This window comes from Argentina silus (genome assembly GCF_951799395.1).
Source record: "Argentina silus genome assembly, chromosome: 2".
In the NCBI taxonomy this organism is placed as follows: Eukaryota; Metazoa; Chordata; class Actinopteri; order Argentiniformes; family Argentinidae; genus Argentina; species Argentina silus.
Window position 1 is genome coordinate 31,683,413 of NC_139656.1, and position 26,871 is coordinate 31,710,283.

General features: G+C 45.8%; 1 protein-coding gene across 1 annotated transcript in view; it reads right to left on the reverse strand.

Moving 5' to 3' along the window:
• The window catches only part of shroom1 (shroom family member 1), a 34,451-nt gene extending 11,409 nt beyond the window's left edge, over positions 1 to 23,042 (reverse strand). The window contains exon 1 of the mRNA XM_083665324.1: positions 22,905 to 23,042. The gene's annotated coding sequence lies outside the window, so the exon portion shown is untranslated. The remainder of the gene's footprint in view (positions 1 to 22,904) is intronic.
• Positions 23,043 to 26,871: the final 3,829 nt, after the last annotated feature.

The following is a 26,871-nucleotide window of genomic DNA, read 5'->3' on the forward strand; positions in this document are numbered from 1 at the left end:
TAGTAAGAGATGGGATTTTAAAACCACTCAACGCTGGCCCAGTGGAGGTCTGGTAGATCCCAGGTACGGTACAGACACTTGGGCATCCAGTAGACACAGCACATACATTCAGTTTAAATAATGTACCTTTAGTGCTTAATCCTGTCAAGTTCACACACAGTCCTGTTATGAACAAGAGCGTAAACCAAGTCCTGAAAAATTGAGCCAAAGAGCCAAAAGTTGGTAGTAGTTTCAAGTTTCAAGTCTCATACACGAGTGCAGGGAGTAAAATTCTTGGGCTCGGTTCCTTGACAATGCAGCATACAAAATACAAATAATACAAATAATACAAATAATACAAATACGCAGTAGTGCAATGAGTACTTGCCCTACATATGACTTTCACCTTTACGCAATTAACACAAATTCTCCCAGGAGCATAACAACCATTTTCTTCTCTGGAAATGGATTTGTGGACTAGTGGCCATTTGCATGGTCTCTGTCGTTAGTGAGAGAATGAAAGATGGAATTTAAGAGCCTGACAAAAAAAAAATCCTGTAGAGTGAACAAAAAGGTGTCAAGTCTAGCAGAGCACTTGGTACACTGCAGCACGTGACAGATAGTTCAAGTGGAACCATTACTGCACAAATCTCATTACTGTTCACCCCCTTCACTCCACTGGTGTGGAATTCCTCTGAAGCCCACAGCCCACTGGTTGACTGTCAGGATGACGGTTAAGACCCGAGGGTTAAGACCCTACTGGTTGTTAGGCCTGAGCTGGGGGAGATCAGGGAGATGAATGGGCCTTTATCTGGGTTAATTACTTCCCAAACCAAGGGAGGTTCTAGAAGTCAGCAATTCTAGCATAAATGGTTGACATTAGAAAATGTATATATTGTTTTAAAGTTTAGGTTTTGGTATCAACTACATTTACATTATATTTGTGGCATTTAGCAGACACCTTTATCCAAAGCGATTTACAACAAATACATTTGTTAAGTAAGTGAATCATCTATCCATCAGTCATCATAAGATAAAGTAATCAATGCTCAGACCAGGGGCCGTAGGCAGTCACAATGCTAGAAGAAGGATTTTTTTATTATTAACAGGAGAAACTTGTACAGGGGGGTAGTGGGGGTGAAGAGGTCTTTAGGAGGGACCATTAAGATGGGTTTTCAATCTACGGCGTAAAAATTGGTAGTGACTCTGAAGTCATGACAGAATCAATACATTTGAACACAAATAGCGGTAATGGCATGAGGCTTAGGCTATGCCATGAAACGCCTGTTGAACATAGGAGGCTAGTGGAGGTAGAAATCTCCTGCTATTCAAGGTGCCTGACTTGCCATGAAACACCTTTTCTGACCTGCAGAGTCAAACCCCTTAATCAGAGCCTTGAGGGCCACGTGGCAGCGACCATACCAGATAAAAATGCCAGGAATTCCTGATTGACCTTGGAGAAATAGTTGTGGATTAGTCATGTGATAACTATTGAACGGATTAAGCACCACTGGGGCACGGCTTGTACAGTACCACCATGCGTTGGCTTAGGCCCAGGGAGCCTGGTTCTGAGGCTTAATTCATCAGGAACCCAGCCAGGCAGAACCACTGGCCTCTGGGTCAGGGTCTGGGCCTGAATGGCGTGGCAGATCAATTATGAGGCACAATGAGAGACTTCAGAGCAGGTTCAAATGCATCGGGTTACAATTGACGTTAAGTTGCCCCAATACCTGTGTAATAACACTGTTATTACTGTAGAATAACTGTGTATCAACATGTTCTTGGACTTTGCTCCTTATTCGTAAAGATGCCCGACAAAATCGTGCAAATGGGGGCCCTCTGCCTCTCTGCCAGAAACAGTGTTTACCCTACAGTTATGACCCAACCTCTAAACCCTGACAACAATTGCCCCAACAGGAAGCAGGCATGGCAGGTGAGGGTAGATTGTAACAACGGTGTGAAAGCAGGCCTCTGGTCTGTCGTTGTCTGTCAGTTTCGTTTACCCTCAGGAGGTGCATACCTGTCACGCAGACAAAGGTCAGTGTACCCAACAACACAAAGACAAGCCAACAAGTTCATCTGCACTCCATGTAAAGCAGGTTTGGTTTCCTGTAGGGTAGAATACAGGAACAAGTCTGGGGCTGTGGTTGTACTACATACAGTCATAACACTGAACTTTACCCGCGTATCTATTCACGGTATTTACTCACTGTTTACTTACTGTGATGCCGGCCCGAGATCTGCAGTATGTAAAACAGAGGAAATAGGGCATTCTACTGTGGGTCGTCCCTCCCTCCTAAAGACCCCTTCACCCCCACTACCCCCCTGTACAGTTTCTCTCCTGTAAATAAAAATAAAAAATAAAAAATAAAAATAAAAAAAGTAATTCTTCCTTCTTCTAGCATTGTGACTGCCAATGGCCCCTGGTCCTAGCATAGCCCTGGTCCTAGCATGGATTTGTTTTTGTTATGATGACCGATTTATAGATGATTCACTTACTTTAGACAAATGTACTTGTTTTAAGTCGCTTTGGATAAAGGTGTCTGCCAAATGTCTTAAAATGTAAACGTAACGCTGCAGTACGCATTTGACACAAGCATTCAACCTCTGCATGCATAGATTTGTCTCGTTTTGTTATCAGTGATTCAGTTGCTGTTCTTGACTTGTTTTCAACCATGTCAAGTCCAGGGGAGGCTGGTGGAGGTAGAAACCGGAGGACGGGCTCTGGGTACAGTAATGCATGAATGTTTGATAGCGTTCCTCATTCCATTCCATGAATTAATGCGCAAATCATATTGCCATCGCAATATCTAGCAACATTATCGCAATATGACATTTTGTCCATACCGTGCAGCCCTAGTTTCAAGCCACACGTTTCGATGTAGAACCTAGATCTTTTTGAAACTTCCAATAAAACAGAGAACACCCTTAGAATGAGGTGTTTAAGATGTCCCTAGTTGCATCAGTTAAAAAAAATAATGATATTTCTAGTTCACAAACTACCCACAGATACCCAGACTGACCTCAGGTTTGAGTTTTTAAAGGGGTTCCCACGTGTTGGGGAGAGGGGGATCGTGTTGGGGAGAGGGGGATCTGATTCTCTATGTGCAGCTGCCAGGCTTGTCCCCTCTGAACTGCATGAGGCACACACACACACACACACACACACACGCGCACGCACACACACACACACACACACACACACACACACGCGCACGCACACACACACACACACACACACACACACACACACACACACACACACACACACACACACACAGACACACACACAGACACACACACAGAGGAGTGCTCATGTGGAAGTGATGAGGAGGACAGCCAGTGACAAAATGTACAGAGAGGAGGGAGTCAGTCCCAGAACAAAACCCCTCACACGCACACCAGACTACCCAGAACAACACCCCTCACACACACACCAGACTACCCAGAACAACACCCCTCACACACACACCAGACTACCCAGAACAACACCCCTCACACGCACACCAGACTACCCAGAACAACACCCCTCACACGCACACCAGACTACCCAGAACAACACCCCTCACACGCACACCAGACTACCCAGAACAACACCCCTCACACGCACACCAGACTACCCAGAACAACACCCCTCACACGCACACCAGACTACCCAGAACAACACCCCTCACACGCACACCAGACTACCCAGAACAACACCCCTCACACGCACACCAGACTACCCAGAACAACACCCCTCACACGCACACCAGACTACCCAGAACAACACCCCTCACACGCACACCAGACTACCCAGAACAACACCCCTCACACGCACACCAGACTACCCAGAACAACACCCCTCACACGCACACCAGACTACCCAGAACAACACCCCTCACACACACACCAGACTACCCAGAACAACACCCCTCACACACACACCAGACTACCCAGAACAACACCCCTCACACGCACACCAGACTACCCAGAACAACACCCCTCACACGCACACCAGACTACCCAGAACAACACCCCTCACACGCACACCAGACTACCCAGAACAACACCCCTCACACACACACCAGACTACCCAGAACAACACCCCTCACACGCACACCAGACTACCCAGAACAACACCCCTCACACGCACACCAGACTACCCAGAACAACACCCCTCACACGCACACCAGACTACCCAGAACAACACCCCTCACACGCACACCAGACTACCCAGAACAACACCCCTCACACGCACACCAGACTACCCAGAACAAAACCCCTCACACGCACACCAGACTACCCAGAACAACACCCCTCACACGCACACCAGACTACCCAGAACAAAACCCCTCACACGCACACCAGACTACCCAGAACAACACCCCTCACACGCACACCAGACTACCCAGAACAACACCCCTCACACACACACCAGACTACCCAGAACAAAACCCCTCACACGCACACCAGACTACCCAGAACAACACCCCTCACACGCACACCAGACTACCCAGAACAAAACCCCTCACACGCACACCAGACTACCCAGAACAAAACCCCTCACACGCACACCAGACTACCCAGAACAAAACCCCTCACACGCACACCAGACTACCCAGAACAACACCCCTCACACGCACACCAGACTACCCAGAACAACACCCCTCACACGCACACCAGACTACCCAGAACAAAACCCCTCACACGCACACCAGACTACCCAGAACAAAACCCCTCACACGCACACCAGACTACCCAGAACAACAGGAACACTGAACTAGTTCCCTGGATTAACAGTTACACAGACTGGACTTCCAACTTCAGCTAATATCATACCCAGTGTCCCCACCCTAAATGGAATTCACTTTGCAGAGTATTGGGAAGGAAACTCAAGAGTCACTTACCAAATGCTCTGTCAAAGTTGTACTCCACATGAGAAGAAAGTCATACTAAATATACAGTTGACTTGACTTCTAGATTTCCTAGTTTCAGTGTCATAAAACAATACTTTCCTGTGTCATAAAACAACACTTTCCAGTGTCATAAAACAACACTTTTCAGTGTCATAAAACAAGGGCTAAAAACAAGCTGACCAGGAGAGGCGGTGAGTGAGTGAGTGAGAAGGGCTCCAGTGAGTCCCTCTCTCCCCTCCCCGTCCGGGAGGCTGCGGCGGTCTGCCTGCGATGCCCGCCTCACACAGCGAGGGCGGGCAGCGGAGGGGAATGTTGCGGCGCAGATAGCTAGTGCTGCCTGAACAGAAGAAGAAGAAGAAGAAGAAGAAGAAGAAGAAGAAGAAGAAGAAGAAGAAGAAGAAGAAGAAGAAGAAGAAGAAGAAGAAGGAAGAAAAGAAAAGAAAAAAAAAAGAGCCTCGCATTCCTGGCTTCAAAGAAACGCAGGGCCGGCCGCCATTCATTCCCAGGGTCCTCAGTGGCACATGGAGACTGGCCAAGCAGAAGGGGTGGGGGGTTGGGGCAAACACTCACAAAGACGGACATGGACCCCCCCTTCCCTTCCCTTCCCTTCCCTCCCCTCCTCCTCTCCCCTCCTCTCCCCCTCTCCCCTCCTCTCCACTCCTCTCCTCTCCCCTCCTCTCTACTCCCCTCCCCCTCTCTCCTCCTCTGCCCTCCCCTCCCCTCCTCTCCCCTCCCCTCCCCTCCCCTCCCCTCTTCCTCTTCTCTACTCCTCTCCCCTCCCCTCCTCTCTCCTCCTCTCCTCTCCCCTCCCCTCCTCCTCTCCCCTCCTCTCTCCTCCTCTCCTCTCCTCTCCTCTCTACTCTACTGTACTCTTTTTTTGGTGAATACAGTCACCCATGGCACACTAGAACAATTTGGGTGACTTCATTCACCCTCTGCGCTAAATGAATTAACAACATGATATGCTTATAGCATTCCATCACACCTAGACCACTGCTGGAGCTGTAACCTCAGACTCTGAACGGCATTTATATACAATGACAGAATGTTTGAGGGCTTAAAGCTTAGCTTACCTGACTACAAAGAAGACCTGTTTAACTTGATCTTATGGTCAACTGCAAACAGGCTCCTTATACATAGTCTTAGCTGGGAAAATGTTTCAGTAAGATATCATACAAGCCCGCATTTCCTGGATTACCTGGTCATGGTGGGGGTTTTTTTGTTTTTGATTTCGGTGCTCGCTAGGCTAACATTTTTGAATGTCTAGTGGTCTAGTGTCAGGCACACTGTGTGTGTGTGTGTGTGTGTGTGTGTGTGTGTGTGTGTGTGTGTGTGTGTGTGTGTGTGTGTGTGTGTGTGTGTTGAGTGTGTGTGTTTTTGTGTGTGTGTGTGTGTGTGTGTGTGTGTGTGTTTGAGTGTGTGTTTTTGTGTGTGTGTGTATGTATGTGTGTGTGTGTGTGTGTTTGAGTGTGTGTGTGTGTGTGTGTGTGTGTGTGTGTGTGTGTGTGTTTTTGTGTGTGTGTGTGTGTGTGTGTGTGTGTGAACTCTAATCAAAAGACTGCCACCTCCCCTGTGTGTGTGTGTGTGTGTGTGTGTGTGTGTGTGTGTGTGTGTGTGTGTGTGTGTGTGTGTGTGTGTGTGTGTGTGTGCACGTGCGCGGAGTCGCTGTCACCTCTGTGAACTCCTGCCAGTCCCACCTGCGCATCAGCCCACCGATGACTCACAAAGGCTTAGGGACACACAGAGGGCTATTACCACGGCAGAGGAGGACTATTCTTATCCCCTCACACCCACTCACACCCACTCACACACACTCACACACACTCACACACGCCCTGTAGAGCCTCAGCGCTGAAAACAACATCTACCTGTTGTTTGGCTCAGTGTGTACATGATCTGTTCACAGGGGCGCAGAATCGTGTGACAACCAAAGGTCATGTGACAACTAACGGTCATGTGACAGGGCAGCTTTGAGTGAAGCCGTGGTTTAGCGATGTTGCGTTGACTCTGCCTAAGTAGACTTGTTATAACTTGTTATTACTTGTTATAACTTGTTATAACTTGTTATTACTTGCCACTCTCCCCCTTCATTAGGTTCATTGCCTACATCCACTTTAACCGAGACCTCTAACAGCGATGCGTAGGTGGAACCATTCAAGACAGGCTTAACTGACCATGACACGGCAACAAGTCTCTGTCGCACCCAATCACAGACAAGCATTCATAAAGAGAAGGGGGTGGAGAAGAAATAGTTTAAAAGTTAAAAAAACTAAAAACAATTGTTAACATTTCTCTACAGTTGTCAGCGTTCACAGTCTCAGTAAGAAGATTTGATTGCAAGGCCGGAGGGAGGGAGGGAGGGAGGGAGGGAGGGAGGAAGGGAGGGAGGATGGAAGGAAGGGAGAGAGGGAGGGAGGATGGAAGGAATTCAGAGAGTGCATGATTTAGGCTTTCATAGGTACTGATTCTTCCAGGTTGACCTCCATTCCTCTGCCACAGGACCAGACCACCGTGAAGTCGACAGGCAGCCTCCTCCTCACTGATGTCATCGCCAGCGGCTAAGCGCATTAGCCTTTACACCTAATGATGAGGGGAGGAGGAGGAGGAGGAGGAGGAGGAGAGGAGGACTTGCCTAACTTCTGACCGAGGAGATAAATGGATCATGTTGTCTTGAGGGGACCGGACCAGAAAGGAACACCACTTCTGTGTTCTGCATTCTAGAATGTTCTATGATGTTCTACTTTCTGGGATCCTAAAACAAACACCAGTTCTATATCCTGCAGTTTTCAATGGAGCACCTGTCCTATTCAAACACTGATATTGCAGTTTGGATATTTTAACCAATCTAAGTTCCTCTTGCAAGCCATGGAATTGCTCGAGAGTCTTAGTTAAACAAACAGAAGTTACTGTAGACTCTACAGCCCTAAGACCATACAAACTTGTGAACCGATATGTCATAATACATATGCAAATATCAATGCTTTTGAAGAGATAGGGAGAGAGAGAGAGGGAGAGAGAGAGAGAGAGAGAGAGAGAGAGAGAAAGAGAGAGAGAGAAAGAGAGAGAGGGGGGGGGGAAATGGATGGTGGAATGCATACTTGAACCGACCCTCCGGACTTTCCCTCAGAGTCCCACAGTGTCTCCATGAGAGAGAGAGAGAGAGAGAGAGAGAGAGAGAGAGAGAGAGAGAGAGAGAGACAGAGAGAGAGAGAAAGATCCCACAGCACCATTGAGACAGATCAAACAAGCCCTGGGAGGAAGTGCTTTTTGAAAAGGTGGAAGGGGCTTGAGTGTTTGTTCAGACGGAGGAGCAGCAAAGGGAAATGTTACCAGTCCTCGGCCCCTCGTAACAATGCCCCCCCCCCTCCGGGTGACAATTACACTGTAGGGCTAACAGGCTCTAATAAGACCCACATTCTCACAGATTAATACAGGAATGTGGTCACTGAGCAAGACCAGAGACATCAGCGCTACAGTACGTTCATTGTAAGGGAGGCTGGCGGGGGTAGAAATCGGAGGACGGGCTCATTGTAATTCATAGAACGGAACGAGGAATGGTATCAAACGCGTGTGTTCCGTTTCATGCATTACCTCCGATTTCTACCTCCACCAGCCTCCTCTGTACCAGAGAGGAATCTGCCCTCACCACCAGGAGGAGGGCATTGCCAGTTGATATTTAACTGTTTAACACACTGAGAGCATTTCGGGAACGTTCTGGACTATAAAAATACCCAGAGTTAAGCATTGTGAATCCTCCCGGAGCTGAACCCGGTCAAACATTAACCTGCAGAGAGAGAACACCGTACCTGGGAGCCTACTGCTGGGTGGAAACAGAGGAGGCTTTTACACACGATGAACTGAACATCCTACTCCTTTCAAGTGGCCACTGCAGAGACAATTACTTTGGTATTAAATAACCCTGCAGTCCCCTGGAGGCAGAACACTGACAATATGACACAGGGGAAGGGGGTTAAACTAGATATTACTCCCCACTCAAACAATATGAGGCAGCTGCCTGCAGGACATGTTCGTTTATTTAGGGTAACAGACCTAGATCTTGCAAACCAGCGAGACCAAGGCCTCCCAAGACAACCTTTGTGGAACTGGGCCATCTCCAGGAAAACAGCAAATACAGTAGCATGTTTTTAATACCTGTTTCTGTACAATTCTGAGAATAACACACACACACACACACACACACACACACACACACACACACATACGTACAGAAACGCACACACATACACACACACACGCACACACACCCACACACGCACACACACACACACACACACACACACACATGGACATTAAGCATTAGCTTATTCCATCACCAGGGTGACACAACAGCAGAGAGAAAGCAGGCCACGGAGTGTGTGAAAGGGCAGAGAGTACAGGCCAAAACAAACAGAAAACAATTGACCCACTTCCTGACAGGACAAGGGGCTGATGTAGGTCCCTAAGCCTAACCCTAAGCTTAACCCTAACCCTAACCCCCTCTACCCAGAACAATATACAGTCCTGAGGTGCATCCCTAAGCCTAACCCCCTCTACCCCGTGGTCCTCTGTGGCTCAGTAGAGCATGGCGCTGGTAGAGCATGGCGCTAATAATGCTTAGGTTGTGGGTTTAATTCCTGCTGGGACCATACATACTGAAATGTATGCACTCACTGCAATGTAAGAGTCTTTGGATAAAAGCGTCAGCTAAATGGCATATATAACCCCCTCTACCCAGAACAATATACAGTACTGAGGTGAGTCGTCACTTCTGGGTCCACACAAACATTCCAAATTCATTTTCTCCGTCTGGATTTTTTCTAGTCATTCTTATACAGTAGGTTCAGCGTTCAATGAATGATTACAGAAATTTCCCAGATTTGTTATTTTGGCCGGAATCTTCAAAGTGCGCCCAGAAATACAATAAATGAGAACCCATTTCGAACACGGTCTCGTAACTCTACCATCTTAAGAGTCACAACGGTCGTTCTTCAAGAATAAGAGTCATAAGATATGAGTGATTAATCTGCGAAGTTGTTGAATGGCTCTGGTTCATGCTTTCAAATGGTATAAATCACCACTGATAGAATGCCTATGGCGAAATTCGAGAGGAATTTGAAAGTGGACACGGGAAGTAGGTGAGCTCCTCGGTACTCTACAGACAGACAGTTTGGCCGTTGAGGGTTTAGCCAGAAGCATTATGATGGGTTTACATGACACCACGTAGTAACATGATGGAAGCCACAGACAGCGGATACGGCCCACGGTAATCCAGTAAGACCGCTGTCTTACCCCAACAAACGGGTGCTTGATACCATTCCTTATTCCATTCCATGCATTACAATGAGCCCGTCCTCCGATTTCTACCTCCACCAGCCTCCCCTGACTGAGCAATCACTACAGCACTAGTATAGATACCATGTGTTTATAACCTCATCACCACAACATGGAGCGACAGGATGACTTGTTAAAAGTCTGTGACTGTAGGAACTAAAATCCGGCATCTCATACATTTTCCGGCATTTTCCTAGCAATGTGGTGTGAAAGGGACAGAGAGAGGGAGAGTCTCCTCCGCTAGGCTGGCCAGCTGGCCTCAGTGAGAGTCCCCTCCGCTATCTGTCCCTGTATCGTTACATAATTCATAAGCCACAGACAAATAACTGTTCCCCTGGTGGCCCCAGAGCCAGCCATTGTACCGCAGCGGGGCCTCAGAACCACAGCCTCTTTCTGGGTAGGCACTGAATGAATGCCCCTAAAGAGACAAGCACATGTCCTGCCACACAGGGCAATCGGAGGGGAGAGAGAGTGAGAGAGAGAGAGAGAGAGAGACAGAGAGAGAGAGAGAGAGAGAGAGAGAGAGTGAGAGAGATGGGGGGGAGAGAGGGAGAGAGAGAGAGAGAGAGAGAGTGAGAGAGATGGGGGGGAGAGAGAGAGAGAGAGAGGGAGAGAGAGAGAGAGAGTGAGAGAGAGAGAGAGAGTGAGAGAGAGAGAGAGAGAGTGAGAGAGATGGGGGAGAGAGAGAGAGAGAGAGAGAGAGAGAGAGAGAGGGAGAGAGAGAGAGAGAGAGAGAGGGAGAGAGAGAGAGAGAGAGAAAGAGAGAGAGAGAGAGAGAGAGACAGAGAGAGAAAGAGAGAAAGAGAGAGAGAGAGAGAGAGAGAGAGAGGCCCCTGTCAGCAGTCATATTATCCAGTACGTCAAAGATGTCGACATTCTCAGGCCCAAACGTTAAAGGGAACGTTCTCTCAGTTTTCATGATTATTTTACAAGTTTCTTACATGGTGAAAAAGCAGCCTATTGGACAGAAGATAGAAAGCAGCCGATTGGACAGAAGTTAGAAAGCAGCCTATTGGGCAGAAGCTAGAAAGCAGCCTAATGAACAGAAGATAGAAAGCAGCCTATTGGACAGAAGGTAGAAAGCAGCCTATAGAAGGTAGAAAGCAGCCTATTGGACAGAAGATAGAAAGCAGCCTATTGGACAGAAGATAGAAAGCAGCCTATTGGACAGAAGGTAGAAAGCAGCCTATTGGAGAGAAGGTAGAAAGCAGCCTATTGGACAGAAGCTAGAGTCAATGCGTCCTTGTAGACTATGTAACAGAGCAGCATGTCGTCGTTATAATCATCGGCACATAGTAATTACTGTGTTGTAATATAGTAATAACATAATAATAACTATATCGGAGCACTATCGATGTAATGGACGCAGTAGATACTGTAGATCTTCCACCAACTTTGTTTGAGGTATCAAGAGTCCTTCCCTACTTTAGTTACACCTTCAAATCAAAGATCTGGCACATCCACAATCATTTCACAATCACACACCCCGCTCAGGCTTTCACAGCTCCTGAGCCACCACAGGGGTTAGCGATAGCAGCAGGCTAACCGGCCTTATTACCAGGCTGCTTCATGGCTTCCTGTAACGCTCCAGGGATCCAGGTCATGTGTCTACCTCTACCCAATGACCTGTATCCCACCGTTATACCACTCCCCGATCTACGTCTGTCTACTGTGAGGATATTAAAAGTGATGTTCTTTTCGAGGAGACGGGAGGAGCACAGCGGACACCACAACAACAACGCACGAAGCACAACAGGGGAGTGTCGGGTCCTCGAGGGAGATGACGGTTTGTTTCCGGAGGACAATGGAAAAAGGGTAGAAAACGTGGTGACGACCTCAGGTCGGCGGGGTGATGGTCCTCTGTGGCTCAGTCGGTAGAGCATGGCGCCAACAACGCTGAGGTTGTGGGTTCGATTCCCGCTGGGACCGTACATACTGAGAAACACTCACTGCGATGTAAGTCGCTTTGGATAAAAGCGTCAGCTAAATGGCATATCTAATGATCTTTGCTAGCATGACAATGTGAGGTGTCATGTGACTTCATAATGCCAGCATGGCAGTAAGTCTCGCCCAGGGCCTTATCACTGGAGCCCTGCCAATTATACAAGGACAGGAATGCAAGGAAAAGCAGGTGGCTACGTAGGTGCCTGTAGAGCAAATAGGCCCGGCTGGTACACAGTGAGTTATGTCATTGTGTGACTGTATATAGATAAGGTCCAATCTCTATTGGGAGATGGGAATACAAATACTGGCTTGTGTTCCACACATTCTTTCCCCACCGGACCTCGGACAGGAGAACAGGCGTAGACCAGGGGAGGCTGGCGGAGGTAGAAATCGGAGGAAGGGCTCATACGTGTTTCATGAACCCATCCTCCGATTTCTACCTCCACCAGCCTCTCCTGCCCTACTCCCTAGGCATAAGAAAGGTGCAGATTGCAGAAAGAAAGAAGTTGGACAGGTACAAGGCTTAAACGGTCAATATTTCATTAAGCCAATCAGAGGGCAAGGTTAGTTACTAGTACTACCCTTAGCAAGGTTAAGCTACTACTACTACCCGTAGCAAGGTTAAGCTACTACTACTACCCTTAGTAAGGTTAGTTACTACTACTACCCTTAACAAGATTAAGCTACTACTACAACCCTTAGCAAGGTTAAGCTACTACTACTACCCGTAGCAAGGTTAAGCTACTACTACTACCCTTAGTAAGGTTAGTTACTACTACTACCCTTAACAAGATTAAGCTACTACTACGACCCTTAGCAAGGTTAAGCTACTACCCTTCAGGTCCTGTGTTCATAAAGGGTCATAAAGAGTAGGAGGAGCGCTGACCTCAGATCAGTTTGGCCTTTAGACTGTGATGGGTAAGATGCCACGGTCAGGAGGGATGTGGTGCTAGATCAGCACTCCACTAAGCACACTCCTGCTTATCTCATGCCATGCCATCAGGCTTTGTTAGATCATAAAAGAAGGGCAAAGCCATATTTTTTTTGAGGACGCATTATGTAACATTCTTGTTTTTCACGGCGAAAATATGAGACGAGAAACGGTGCCAAATACCTAAACGAGTGCCAGCATCAGATTTCACAGAGACGCTTACAGTACAATATCTAAGAATCTGAGGTTGGCTCAAAATGGCCTTTCAGTTAAATTCGCAATGGAGCTGATGGTCACATGATGCAAGAGTAATTACACTCAGGCTTCATCAGAACATAGGGCTATCTCGTTGCTAAGGTAAACCCATCAACGGGCGTCCATGCTAGAGGCTACCACCCAAATGAGTCCTCCCATAGACATCTCTCTCTCTCTCTCTCTCTCTCTCTCTCTCTACCTCTCTCTCTCTACCTCTCTCTCTCTACCTCTCTATCCCTCCCTCTCTCTCCAACGTCCAAGGAACAGACTCATGACACAACCTTGTACAGCACATGATCCACAGTAGCACAGAATCGTGGACCCACCCAGAGTCCAATCTCTGCTTTGTTATAACAACCCACCTGTAGACAGACAGACCTCCTGACCTACTTGATACGATTAGCTCACCGCCTTACCTCATCATTAGCTCACACAGGTGGGACACATGATCAGGTAGACCGCAGGTGGGACATACTTGGGTAGCACAGTCCACAAAGTCACTCACCTCCTCGTGAAAAAACAAGAGAGGGTGGGACAAGCTTACGTCATATCTGGTTGAGATCAGAGATCAGATATCAGAGAGAGGAGCAAAGAGAAACCGGGTCATTCCTGTTCTGATGGTGAACAGAAGCCATTAGGCAGCACGGTCCACAAACTCACTCACCTCCTTGTGAAAAAAGCAGAAAGAATCAACCATGCTGTACATCACACAGTACATGTTGTTTTGGACTAGCTGACGTCCCGTTTGGACCAATCAGAGAAAGGAGCCAACAGAAACATGGGTCGTTACTCTACAGCTGGTGAATGAGGCCAGAGGATGTCCTCCGAAGAATGACTAGAATCCAATCCTTTGGGGGCGCTTAGTGGCAATCGCAAGGTTCCTGGTTCGATTCCGACCCTCGACATATCTTGCATGTCATCCCTCCTCTCTCTTCCATCCTTCCTATCAATCTCTACTGTCTCTATCCCAATAAAGCAGAAATGCCCAAAAAACATATATTAAAAAAATAATCCAATCCTTTAATTTGTGACAATAGCGTTTGTTCATGAAAAGGCCGTGCAGCAACCTGACACACAGCCAGAGGGTAGAAGTCAACTCTGCCCAGGTGGACATTTGACTACTGGAGTCTTGCGACAGATTTGCATTGCAAAATAAGGCAACAGCCATGAAAGACCAAGGATAAACTGTTCAAAGTCAACTTCCCTTTTGGCAATGACGATGATTAACATTGACCATTATCTCCTGATGAATACAGTGGTCTTACTGTTATTACGTTTGCGTTTGTGACGAAATCAAATTCAAACAAAGTTGAATGTCATTGCAAAAAACAGTATGCATTTTAACCAAATTCCATTGAATTGATAACGTCAATTGATAACGTCAATGCTAATGTCATCCACAGTGGTTATATCAAACGTCTGCCTCAGCTTTCGATGACGAGGGAGGAAGAGGAGGAGGAGGGGGGGGGGAGGAAGAGGAGGGGGAGGAGGACGTGTGTGAATGTCGGCCACGTGATCACGCCTAAGCAGGGATTCTGCCGTTCTCATTTGGCCGCTGTTTCAACCCTACTTATTCCTCCAGTGTTTAATGCCACCCCCCCCCCAAACACCCCCTCACACCCCCCTACCCTCCACCTCATTAACCCCCCCCATCACCCCCCACCACTTAGAACCAGAGGCCTGAAAGAACCAACGGACGTCAAACGTGTCCCGATGATTATAGACTTCCACCCCCACCTCCACCTAAAACCACAGCCCCTGGTGTTCTACCATTGTGTCGCTGCCAACTCCCTTTCAAAAGCATCATATGATAAGAGTGGAACAGCCTTAAGCAGCATAATGGGGCTGCTTATGGAAATCATAATCATGATCATTATGAGGAGTCAAGTGATTTGTAATCTCCCATTCTGGCTGGTCACAAAGGGCACCTGTTAGCACTGAAGGTTGGCTCCCCTCAGAGCACAGCTGAGGCCAGGCTAGGAGCTAGGAGCTAGGAGCTAGGAGGCTAGGAGGCTAGGAGGCTAGGAGGCTAGGCTGAGCAAGCAAACACACACAAGAGATTAAACTTCACCCTGCTCTGCTGCATTGCCTCAGTGTAGCTGTAACACTCCCTGAACTTTGTAACCTGGAGTGAGAGAGAGGGGGGGTGTGCACACACACATGCAGAGGAGAGAGAGAGAGAGAGACAGAGAGAGAGAGGGAGAGAGAGAGAGAGAGAGAGAGACAGAGAGACAGAGAGACAGAGAGAGAGAAAGTAGAAGATAAGACCGACGCGATTAAGAACGAAATATCAAAAGGAAGGCCAAAGGGAGAGGGCTGAGGAGCAGTGTGATTGGCTGTACTCGGAACGGGATCTCGGCCAATAGCGACGGGCCAGACAACCTGTTGAACAGCTGACGGAGAAGAGAGACAACACAGAGATACCTCTCTCTCTCTCTCCCTCTCCCCCCTCTCTCCTCCTCTCTCTCTCTCTGTCTCTCTCTCTCTCTGTCTCTCTCTCTCCCTCTCACCCCTCTCTCTGTCTCTCTCTCTCTCTCTGTCTCTCTCTCTCCCTCTCCCCCCTGTCTCTCTCTCTCTCCCCCCTCTCCCTCTCTCTCTCCCCCCCCTCTCTCTCCCTCTCTCTCTCTATCCCCCCTCTCCCTCTCTCTCTCTCTCTCTCCCCCCCTCTCTCTCCCTCTCTCTCTCTCCCCCCCCCCTCCCTCTCTCTCGCCCTGGACATCCCCCTGTCCTCAGGTTCCTGTCAGCGTACGGCAGATGCCTCTTCTATGAGCGAATAGGACAAGCGTTATTACCACCGCCACCGCCGCCGCCGCCGCCACTATCTAAAGTCCCGGTGACGGGTCGTCACACACACCTCTTCATCAGAGGCTATGAAACCTTAGCTGGCCTGGGCTGAATGGAGGGATGGAGGGATGGAGGGATGGAGGGATGGAGGGAGGTACAGAGGGCAAGCTGGCTGGCTGGCTGGCTGGCTGGCAGGGGCTGGCTGGCAGAATGGAAGGGAAGTACAGAGGCTCTGGTTCACACACACCCTGGCCCGGGTCTCTCAATACGTTTACAAAAGCCTGAGACTTTGTAGTCTTTGTAGTCTTTGTCGTCGAAACCCCCGCCGTGGATAAGCAGCAGCGTCCGGTCGCTTTTACAGCGACTCTGCATGCCAGGACCCAGTAGTAGTAGAAGTAGTAGTGGTAGTGGTAGTAGTAGTAGTATAGTAGTAGTAGTAGTAGTAGTAGTAGTAGTAGTAGTAGTAGTATTAGTAGTAGTAGTAGTAGTGGTAGTAGTAGTAGTAGTAGTAGTAGTGGTAGCAGTAGTAGTAGTGGTAGTATAGTAGTAGTAGTAGTAGTAGTAGTAGTAGTAGTAGTAGTGGTAGTATAGTAGTAGTAGTAGTAGTAGTGGTAGTATAGTAGTAGTAGTAGTAGTAGTAGTAGTAGTAGTAGTAGTAGTGGTAGTATAGTAGTAGTAGTAGTAGTAGTAGTAGTAGTAGTAGTATTAGTAGTAGTATAGTAGTTGTAGTAGTAGTAGTAGTAGTGGTAGTAGTAGCAGTAGTAGTGGTAGTATAGTAGTAGTAGTAGTAGTAGTGGTGGTAGTAGTAGTAGTAGTAGTAGTAGTAGTAGTAGTAGTGGTGGTAGTAGTAGTAGTAGTAGTAGTAGTAGTAGTAGTAGTAGTAGTAGTAGTAGTAGTAGTAGTAGTAGTAGCAGTAGTAGTGGTAGTATAGTAGTAGTAGTAGTGGTAGTATAGTAGTAGTAGTAGCAGTAGTAGTGGTAGTATAGTAGTAGTAGTAGTAGTAGTAGTAGTAGTAGTATTAGTAGTAGTATAGTAGTAGTAGTAGTAGTAGTAGTAGTAGTAGTAGCAGTAGTAGTGGTAGTATAGTAGTAGTAGTAGTGGTAGTATAGTAGTAGTAGTAGCAGTAGTAGTGGTAGTATAGTAGTAGTAGTAGTGGTAGTATAGTAGTAGTAGTAGCAGTAGTAGTGGTAGTATAGTAGTAGTAGTAGTAGTAGTAGTAGTGGTAGTAGTAGCAGTAGTAGTGGTAGTATAGTAGTAGTAGTAGTAGTAGTAGCAGTAGTAGTGGTAGTATAGTAGTAGTAGTAGTAGTAGTAGTAGTGGTAGTAGTAGCAGTAGTAGTGGTAGTATAGTAGTAGTAGTAGTAGTAGTAGAAGCAGGTCGTAACTGAGGTGGGCGACGTTCACGGACGCTGTACGGAGGGTGTGTGCGTGGCGTGGCGTGGCGGGAATCTCGGCGGTGGTCCGATATCTGCACTAGCCTGGCGCTAAGAATGAAGCAACGACCCGCTAGGGTGACTATTGGGAAACAACCAATCACGGTGGATTAACCGGTGACACATGACCCCCCCCAGGGGTCACGTGTTAGGATCCTATTGGGCCAGACAACAGGATGGGTGTGGCCCTCCGATAAGCTGAACAGCCACAGTGTCGTCACCGCAGATACGGCACATATGCCATTTAGCTGACGCTTTTATCCAAAGACTCTTACATTGCAGCGAGTGCATCATTTTTCAGTATACGGTACCAGTCAAAAGTTTGGACACAAACTTGCCAAGAGTGTGCAAAGCTGTCATCAAAGCAAAAGGTGGCTACTTTGAAGAATCTAAAAATATAAAACATATTCTGGTTTGTTTGACACTTTTTTGTTTACTACATAATTCCATATGTGTTCCTTCATAGTTTTGATGTCTTCAATATTAATCTACAACATAGAAAATAATAAAAATAAAAAAAATGAGAAGGTGTGTCCAAACCTTTGACTGGTACTGTATTTGGTCCCAGCAGGAATAGAACCCCCAACCTAAGCCTTGTTTGCACCATGCTCTACCAACTGAGCCACAGAGGGCCATCCTATGAAAGACTGATAACCTGTGGCAGGGCTTTTGCTTCCCCTCAGGTCCATCTGTTAGACTAGGAGGCCCAAGAAGCCTCTCTCTCTCTCTCTCCCTCTCTCACACAAAGGGGGATCGGACCATAACTCACGGCCGCTGAGAGACTGCCAAGTCTAGATACAATGGCTGTCCTCCGGATGAGGACCTGGGGTCGCCTGCTGCAGAGAGGAAACAAGATTAAAGGTGGGGAAAGGAGACGGGGTGGGGTGGGGAGGGTGTGTGTGTGTGTGTGTGTGTGTGTGTGTGTGTGTGTGTGTGTGTGTAGAGGGGTGAGTGTGTGTGTGTGTGTGTCTGTGTGTGTGTGTGTGTGTGTGTGTGTGTGTGTGTGTGTGTGTGTGTGAGGTAACTGTAGGCTGTGGCAGTCTCTCTCTCGCTCCTATCTCCTAGGACGACTACCCAGAATGCACACAGCCAAGCGTGTGTGGAATGTCAGACATCCCAGACTCCTTCAGTGGGCCTCCATCATTCCTAATCTCTCTCAGAATGAGTCTGAGGCAGAATTCCTAGAACTGACATTCCCATCCAAGTCAAGTTGATCCCTGGTGGGTGGAATGTGCCATATTTGAGGGACCATTGGGATGTTTAAAGTTGCCTTATTTCTAATCTATGGAGACAGCATTCTGACAGCACATGAACCTTGTGCAGCCAGAAATCTGTATTTTCAACCATTATTCCAGTCAGGAACGTCACAGTGAAACTCAGAAGTTTCAGAAAATTCCTTCCCTGTTCTTAATCTCTCTGTTTCTCAGTTTCCTCATAACTTGACTTCTCAACAGTTAGAGTGAACACATAGAGTGAACAGGTGCAAAGGACAGAAGGAATGACAGGAATACCACAGCTGTACTTCCTGAAGGTGGGAACTATGAAACACCTATGAGGGTATGTTAGTACATTCGACCCACTCCTTTCTGTAAAAGCCCCTAGTGTCCTGTTTCAGAGAATTCCCAACACTTATCGGAATAACAACGCATTGTTCTGACCGTGTCATAATGAATGCATTTCTCAGGGGAATGAATGACATGACATGTATGGGCCAGGGGAGGCTGGTCGAGGTAGAAATTGGAGGACAGTTTCTACCACCACCAGCCTCCCCTGGTATTGGCAAAAACAAGCTCAGACCTCCAAGCTTAACCTTCTTCTCCACCCGATAACCTCCCCAACTTGCAAGGTGTGTAGCCAAACCAGTAGGTGATACTACCAAGACCAGGTCACACACCGAAAGTCACAAAACCAACATGAACTCATCCACACAAACACACACACAGAGACTACACTGTTGGAGTACCTTTCCACTGTTTAACCAGGGACCTGCCTCCATGTCAAACAGATCCCTTCCCACCTCCACTCCTTCCTTCCTCCCGGCAGCTGCAGCTAGGCTACGCTAGGCTAGGCTATTGTTCTGCAGGCCACAACAGCGGAGGCATGATTAATTTCAACGGAGCAAGAGTTCACGTATCATCATCCGGTATCAGTTTACCTATACTGTCCTTGGCTCGGGTCTAATTGTATCCTCTCCCCAAACCCATCCTATTGTCCCTGTGTGAGAGGGTTAATGAAGAGACACACACACACGCACACACAGGGGGCCTTCGGGAAGTATTCAGGCCCCTTCACTTTTTCCACATTTTGTTGTGTTATAGACTCAATTTAAAATGGGTTAAATTAAAACAATTTGCCATCAATCCACTCACTATACCCCAGAATGACAAAGCGAAGACACGTTTGCTGAAATTTCAGTACGTTTATTCAAATTGAAATACAGAAATACCTCATGTACATAAGTATTCAGACCCTTTGCTATGACACTCTTAAAATTAGTTAAATTGCAGAAATGTCATCAACAAACAACTCAAGAGTTTAATTGAGTCCATCTTAATGCAAGGATAATAGTTCATAGATAATAGATAATGTAATTTTGCAATTAATATCTTTGTTTTTATAGGGTCTCTGATTTGCATAGGAATCAATTACACACTGTGTAGATTAGGATGGTAAATTATTGTAATTTAATCCATTTTAAATTGAGTCTATAACACAACAAAATGTGGAAAAAGTGAAGGGGTCTGAATACTTTCCGAAGGCACTGTATGCGCGCACGCACACACACACACACACACACACACATGCACACACACACACGCGCGATTCTAATAACTCATCAGCAAGGGTGTTTGCACTGGGATGTGTGCAATTATGCAATCTAGATGTGGAAAACAAACAGCCACACCCCCATCCCAAATCGCCCCCTGGCCCTTGGCCCCTTCGCGTTATGCACTTACTGTGGAGAACTCAGGGGATTGGACCGGTGGAATGGATATGGCAACATTTGAATTTTCACCTGGCCTATCAGAGAGCAGGATGGAACTACTACCATATTGCTTTCCCATCTCACCTAATCCTCCGAGATCTACACCTGCCTAGGGGGTATGTCTGGGTGAGGGGTTAGGTGAGACAGGCAGATTGGGGGTAGGTCTGGGCAAGCGTTTGGGTAAAACAGGCAGATTGGGGGTAGGTGAGACAGGCAGATTGGGGGTAGGTGAGACAGGCAGATTGGGGGCAGGTCTGGCCGAGGGGTTAGGTGAGACAGGCAGATGGCCAGATGGGCATAGACACTGCCATGTGATGTCCCAGGCTGTGGGACATGTGAGTGAGCTGAGACAGAGACCAGCTAGGCCAGGGCAGGCAGAGGAATGTGGTTGGCTGGTTCAGAGTCATGTGACTGCTGGACAGGGCCTTTTATGACATCACTGGTTGGCAGTGGTTGGCACAATATACTGTAGATGCACTGTTGCAATAAACCCTTAGTTTGTATATCACTTTTGCAGATCTTCCCATTGTGTGTGTGTGTGTGTGTGTGTGTGTGTGTGTGTGTGTGTGTGTGTGTGTGTGTGTGTGTGTGTGTGTGTGTGTGTGAATGTGTGTACAGTGTCACAGTGTGTGTGTGTGTGTGTGTGTGTGTGTGTGTGTGTGTGTGTGTGTGTGTGTGTGTGTGTGTGTGTGTGTGTGTGCGTGTGTGTGCGTGTGTGTGCGTGTGTGTGTGTGTGTGAGAATGTGTGTACAGTGTCACAGGGCCTTTTATGACATCACTGGTTGGCAGTGGTTGGCACAATATACTGTAGATGCACTGTTGTAATAAACCCTTAGTTTGTATATCTCTTTTGCACATCTTCCCACTGTGTGTGTGTGTGTGTGTGTGTGTGTGTGTGTGTGTGTGTGTGTGTGTGTGTGTGTGTGTGTGTGTGTAAAGTCAGTGTGTGTGTAAACACATAACACACTCCGTGGTGGTGGTGGTGGCAGACCTGTGGGTGCAGCACTGTGCCCTGACCAGTGCTGAGTCTGCCAGTCAGGAACACAGAGAGGCAGTGTGTTGGGAACGCATGAGTGCTTCAGTTTCAGCAACAGGACAAAACCCCAGTGTCTGGTTTCCCCCAAAACAACTCAGAACAATGGTGGCGTTTTTGTTCCCACTTTAAATTAAACATACAAAAGTCATTAGCCTGAAAGGTCCAAGCTGCATTATTTAAGAGGGTCTAAGGTGACAGCATTCCTTCAATTTGAGACATGGTCCTAAAGTCCTCTTCATCCCCACTACCCCCCTGTATCCCTCCGAAAGACCTCTTCATCTCCACTATCCCCCTGTATCCGTCCTAAAGACCTCTTCATCCCCACTACCCCCCTGTACAGTTTCTCTACTGTAAATAAATTTATTTTAAAAAGAAAAAAGAAAAAAAAGTAATTCTAGCATTGTGACTGCCGGCCCCTGGTCCTAGCATAGATCACTTTTTCTTATGATGACTGATGGATAGATGATTCACTTACTTAAACAAATGTATTTGTTGTAAGTCGCTTTGGATAAAGGCGTCTGCTGAATTCCATCAATGTAAAAAAATAAATGTAATGTAAAAAATGTACATGGCGTGAAGGAGCGAACATACTGCAACACTCGACTGTATGCCAAAACGCCAACGAACAAAAGTTGGTACCCCGTCAATTTCGACCTTCATTTGAATAGAAATATCCTATTTAAGACTGTTCGAAGCATTTTAAACTGTATGCTATGGAAAAGCAGTTCTTAGTGGTTTTGAAATATATGCCTATGCCTCTCTCCAGTGAGAAATTCCTTCGCGCTATCAATTACCGATCTCATATTCTTTAATCAAATTAGCAAACATGAATCAGATCCGAAGATTACTAGATATACAAGATTAAAAGATTTACTTGCATCACTCAATAGAACACGCTGTATGAGCATGGCCACTTCTTATGCTTCCATTTACATAGCTTACTGTTAGAAAAACGATCGATCAAACGACGGTGAGAATAAGTGAGAATGAAGTTATGGGATATCATACTGAATACTATAGTTTCACAATCATACTGCCTTGAATGAAATTGCAGTTCTAAAACTCCAAAACAATATATTGTTGAAGTGAGTATTACTTGTTACTAAAGGGAGTCTGTCCTGAATATTCATTGTATTTTGCTGTATTGAGAATAACATGTACATGGTTATGTTAAATCTACATGTGTCCTTCTCTTGATTTCCCTAACCCATACATACAGTACATAATGCAACTCACACCTCTTAAGCGGACCGTTGGCGACCGAAACTGCACAGGCAGACGGGAGCAGAGCGATACCAATACACCTGCAAAACTCTCCATAAACATACCTGCTGCTCGCTGAAGCTGTCACCGCGACGTCGCTGTATCACTCAGGTGTGTCTCATCTTCTCGAAATGTGTCTCAACTCAAATGATCATCACTTCAATCTTCATCTCAAATAGGACAATATTGATGTTTCAGAGAGGGGCCCTGGGAATAGGTTTTCCTTCTGGCTACCTTGGGAAGGACAGGCTGAAAGGTGACAGACTTCCAGGCCGACCAACGAGCAGCGGAGTGGGCGGGGCATGGTGGATATTCCGCTGAGGAGACACGCCCCCCTCGCTGGGTTGGTGGAAAGCTGTAGGAAGTCTGGAATGGAATTAACATTTCAGTCTCAGAGCATGTTTTCAAACCTGAGGTGTTAAAGAATGTAACCGATTCCTATCCAACTGACTTTAAAGCTGAGGGTCACTCATGTCTATGATGTTAGTTATAAGCCAGGAGGTTTGTTTCATATTTGTCTTCTAGGCTACTTGTGTCAGATGAGCCTTTCTGGCATTTCAAAATGCTTGTTACATTGATGGGGAGAAGAGGAGCAACTTTAGTTTAGTTTCTTCAACAATACAACATGTATTTATTCAAACTCATTGAGGATAATACAGTATAATAAGTCTAGGACTTATTTCCATTGTGGTCCTCTATTCTCACATGCAATTAAGTGTTTGTTTTTTGTTTTTTCATGACTTCAACCAAATGAGAACATGAGCAGGCAGTGTGTATTGGCAGTACTTTGTGGATTGAGCTATAGGCTACACAGTTCTGTGAATGCTTTTGTTTCAGTAATGCAAGGACTAGCATAGCTAAGCAAAGCACACTCTCTAATGCTGAGGACACAACAATGTTTTCATAGAGGAAAAGTAACCATACAGACACACTCAGGTGTCAGTGGAGAATCTACCTGTGTTCGGCTGTGAAACTAGCCTGCGACACCTACACTGATATTGTACTATAACATACACTCACCGGCCACTTTATTAGGTACACCTGTTCAACTGCTCAGTAACGCAAATATCTAATCAGCCAATCACATGGCAGCAACTCAATGCATTTAGGCATGTAGACATGGTCAAGACGACCTGCTGAAGTTCAAACCGAGCATCAGAATGGGGAAGAAAGGTGATTTAAGTGACTTTGAACGTGGCATGGTTGTTGGTGCCAGACGGGCTGGTCTGAGTAACACCAACAACAAGTTGAATCCCAGAACTCAGTTTACATCTCTGTAAGGCTCCATACAATTCTAGGAATTGTGACTGCCAGTAGCCCCTGGTCCGAGCATAGATTACTTTTCCTTATGATGACTGATGGATAGATGATTCACTTACTTAGACAAATGTATTTGTTGTAAGTCGCTTTGGATAAAGGCGTCTGCTAAATGCCATAAATGTAAATGTCGAATTTCTAAATCAGGGCAGGCTGGTGCATTACAATGAGCTCGTCCCCTACCTCCACTGTTCAACATGTTTTCCATTTCTTAAGCTTGTTCTCCTTCCTGCGATCATCGATATAGATTTGAGGCATTTCTGGTACCATGCTGGCAGATGTGGGATTTCTCTCTTTCACTCTGACTGATGGATTCTGGATCTGACAATCAATCTAATAACAGTACCATACATGTCCACAGGAGGGCAATTCAGGCCTGTGAACAACTCTACTAAACCAGTGACCTGGGCCAATAGACTGACTAATACCATAGCCCTGACGTCTGAGAAAGGATAGGGGGGATTCCCAGGTAGGGAGTTTTCTATTGAGAAAGGCTAGGGGTGGAGGGGCTTTACCTCAGAAACCTCAGTGGTCGCTTCAGTGGACTTGGTAACATTTCTCCTAAAGCTTCTCAGTTTCTTCAGTCATTGTGTGCGATCAGTGTGTACTGTATGCATTCATCCTTGTACGCTCCGAATCCGATTGACCAAATGCATTCATAAACATGTGTCATAAACTTACATCAGTGGAGGCTGGTGGAGGGAGAAATCGGAGGATGGGCTCATTGTAATGCATCCATCCTCGGATTTCTACTTCCACCAGCCTCCCCTGATAAACACACAGTACCAGTCAAAAGTTTGGACACACCTTCTCATTCAATGGTTTTTCTTTATTTTTTATTATTTTCTACATTGTAGATTAATATTGAAGACATCAAAACTATGAAGGAACACATATGGAATTATGTAGTAAACAAAAAAGTGTTAAACAACAACAAAAAGTGTTCAAAGTAGCCACCTTTTGCTTTGGCGACAGCTTCGCACACTCTTGGCAAGTTTGTGTGCAAACCTTTGATTGGTACTGTACATGTAAACTTAAGAGGTGTGAGGTGCATTATATACTGTATATACGATGTAGGAAATCAAGAGAAGGACACAGGTAGATTTAACATAACCATATATATTTTATTCTCAATACAGCAAAATACAAAGAATATTCAGGACAGACTCAGAAATCCCATTAGTAACAAGTAATACTCACTTCACAAGAATGTTTTTAAATTACATGTTATCCCGCATGGGAATAACTAACTCATAAGAGTACCTTTACTTAATAATATTGCATCCATAATATAGAACTCTGCTTTCTGTATCTTAAAACTAACCCAATTTTCGACTATTGTACTTTTGTATGCTGATGGTCTCCTTTGAGACGATAAAAAAAACGCAAGTACAACATACTGTGTATAAACGTCTACGACTGTTTTTTTACGTACAGAAATACCTCAAAGTCAAAAGACAATCTCCCGGATCAATTTTCAAAAGGGATAGAGAGAGAGATTTCTCACATGGATTTAAAAACTGAGATGGTTTTTGTTATGATCAACCGTGTTCATCACACCTCCCAACATCCATTCAATCTGATCAACAATATACACTGTATGATTTAATATGTCCCCATATCAGATACGGAGAAGACGATATTAGCACTTGTTCTAAAGACAAAAGATGATGATGATGACGATGATGATGGCGACAATGATAATGACAGACAAGTGGTGAAGCCAGAAGACGAGGCATAACACACGGTAACAAACGATGGATAAACATATTGATATACAGTGTTCAGAGACTTTAAGTGTCATCTCTTAACATTTTGGAAGAAAAAAGCTCAGAGAAAAAATGTGCATATAATATCTCACATTGTATTTACAACTTTTAATTTCATTACAAATGTTAACCTGTAGTAGAAATTCACCCTAAAAGAAATGTTTATATACAATTTATACATATTGGTATTTAAATAGAAACATGCAAGTGTTGCTTCTTTCTATTGGATGTCAGAAAATGTCATCTTACCCTGGATTTATTCAAGTTATAATTAATTAAAATGACTAATTACACTGAAATCTCGTTATGAACAACCCATACAATAATATATTCCAAACCCATTAAATGATATTCAGTAAAAAGGCAAAAAAAACAACAACAACAAATAATAATAATAATAATAAAAAAAAAAAGAAGTTCAACGAGCAAAAGGGGCAGAAAAATAAATAAAATGTGAGTGAACGAGCCTTAAGAGAACTGTTAAAACCTAAATCCTATTTTATACATCTGCCTATTGTGGAACACAAGCCTCGAACCTGTACGTAAAAGTGTACCAGTGTATGAAGACATTAGTGAGGGCGTGGGGTACAATACCGCACGCCCAGAGGAACATCTACCAGAAAAGTGGCCACCAGCTAAAGGTAGAAAATGGCCTCAGCCATCTGTGTTTGGTTATAGAAACAGAACTATATATACAGATACTAACCAATACACAGGCATGATTTGCAAAAGCGAAAGGCGTTGGACGTTGGTGTCAGGACAAAACTGGATTCTGACCGACCGGCCGGCAATTAAAGACAGAGTGGAAACTGCTGACCGTGAAGCAAAACCGAGGATTTATTTTCCTTTTTCACAGGTTGATGTATAAAAAAAAATTAGAATAATAATAATTTAAAAAAATCCTGCATAGATAAAATATGTTCCCCTCTCGGAGGAAATAACAGTT